The sequence below is a fragment of the Octodon degus genome, unplaced genomic scaffold, assembly GCF_000260255.1.
Source record: "Octodon degus isolate 3935 unplaced genomic scaffold, OctDeg1.0 scaffold00183, whole genome shotgun sequence".
In the NCBI taxonomy this organism is placed as follows: Eukaryota; Metazoa; Chordata; class Mammalia; order Rodentia; family Octodontidae; genus Octodon; species Octodon degus.
This window is the reverse complement of record NW_004524759.1, coordinates 504549-506624: the sequence shown is the minus strand read 5'-3', so window position 1 is coordinate 506624 and position 2076 is coordinate 504549. Positions and strand designations below refer to the sequence as shown.

Sequence of the window (2076 nt, the reverse complement as noted above, 5' to 3'; positions counted from 1 at the left end):
AGCTATCTCCCTGGCCCTCTACAAGAAATTTAGAGAAGATTTAATGCTAACTTTTCTCAAACTCTTTAATAAAGTTGAAAGGGAAGCAATTCTCCCAAACTCATTCCTAGAGGCAAGTATTACTCTGATTCCAAAACCACAGAAAGATCCAATGAAAAATGAGAACTACAAATTATTCTCTCTAATGAAAATAGATGCAAACATTCTCAATAAAATACTACCAAACAGAATGCAGCAAATCATCAAGAAGATTATACATCATGACCAAGTGGGCTCATTGCATACATGCAGGGATGGGTCAACATTTGCGAATCCAAAAATGTAATACACCACATCAATAAAGCCAAGAACAAAAACCACATGATCATCTCAAAAGATGCATAAAAAGCTTTTGACAAAGTTCAACACTCATTCATTGTGAAAATTCTATAGAGAATTGAAATAGATGGTCTATATGTCTCAACCTAATAAAAGACATTCATGAGGAACCAACAGCCAGCATCATACTAAATGGGCAAAATCTAAAAGCCTTCATTTTAAAATCAGAAACAAGACAAGAATGTCCCCTGTCTCCATTCCTATTCAGTATACTTCTGGAATCACTAGCCAGAGCAATTAGACAAAAGAAAGAGAGAGAAAAAAGGAATAAGGATTGGAAAAGAAGTGAAGCTATCATTTGCAGATGACATGGTACTCTACATAGGGGACCTCAAAAACTCCACCAAGAGTCTTGTAGATTTAAACACCAAATTCAATAACATGTCAGGTTACAAAGTCAGCACCCTACAATCAGTAGCATTTTTTATACAAACTGAATACACTGAAATAGAGGTTAGGGAAGCCACACTTTCACTACAACATTCAAAAAATGAAATATTTAGGTGCTGTATGATTCATGATAGATCTCTGAGGATGAAGTTCAGGGAAAATAAAGAAGAGGATGTTCACCTGGTGGCAAGCTGTCAGGACAGAACAATCCCATTTGTTTTCTCAGGACTGTCTTAAGAGACTTGAAGAGGAAATCTTGTGTATAACCGCTCTTTCAGTCATTCATTGTATGCAAAAGAAAGTTTCAGGATAACTGCAATACGTGACTGATCAGGATCTCATGATTTAGAGATCTTTTATTTTCTTCCTTTTTTTTTTTTTTTTTTTTTTTTTCATTGGTGCCGGGGTTTGAACTGCAGTCCCTGAGCTTGCCTGAGCTTGCCTATGCAGGTGCTTCAGACATCTAAGCTATCTTGCTGGCCCCCTGGAGGGCTTGTACATTGCCCTTTGTTAATGATTGATACTTTTTAAGTTTCTCAATAAATAAACTGTGCGTGCTTAGTTCAGGGCTCTGACAGACAAGACTTTTGAGACCCTGTGGCTGATTTTATCTACCCTTGCTGTCCTTCTTGCAGCTCTGATTGATCTGCAATGACTGATGCCTAGGCATGGGAAAGATGGGAGAGCTCTATAAGTATAAAGCAGGTTGGATCATTGTAGTACGGTATGCTCAGAGTAGATGAGACTAATAGGAGAAGCTCAGGGTAATGTGTAACTCCCCTTCAATAGAAAATGAATATGTAGGGAGAAAACCCACTCAGGTCCCCCTCCTGTCCCACTCAGACAGGAGCTTCCCCCCCATAAATATATTCTTCTCATAACCTCTCTTTGTTCCTAAAATTCATTCTTCAGTTTTACAGAACACAAACTTGTCCCAGGCACTTTTTAGGTTGGGAGATTATTTTGCCCTATATCATCTGGAGGTCATCCAACCTGAGATCAGTTTTTGCTCCCTGTGTCATTTGGAGGTTCCCTGTATCATTTTGGAAGTCATCACCAAGATCATTGGATGGAGGTATGAGTTTGATTTTCTATCATAAATTCTGGATTGGAACTTGCTCAGGTAACAAATTTTCATGATTTAAACATTGATATGTCTTTTCTCATTGCTTATAATTGTTCATGCTTTGCCTCATATAGTTTTGTCTCATATAGTTTGATTAAAATTGCTTACAATTGCTAATGCTTTCTCTTTTATATGCTTTTGTTAAAATGTTGATCAAAATGTTGCTGGTAAATCTAAGTTAA

At 37.2% G+C, this 2076-nt stretch overlaps 1 protein-coding gene across 3 annotated transcripts in view; it reads left to right on the top strand.

Moving 5' to 3' along the window:
- Positions 1-2076, top strand: part of LOC101593148 (alcohol dehydrogenase E chain-like) — a 178167-nt gene that overhangs the window by 63294 nt on the left and 112797 nt on the right. The gene's annotated exons all lie outside the window — the stretch shown is intronic.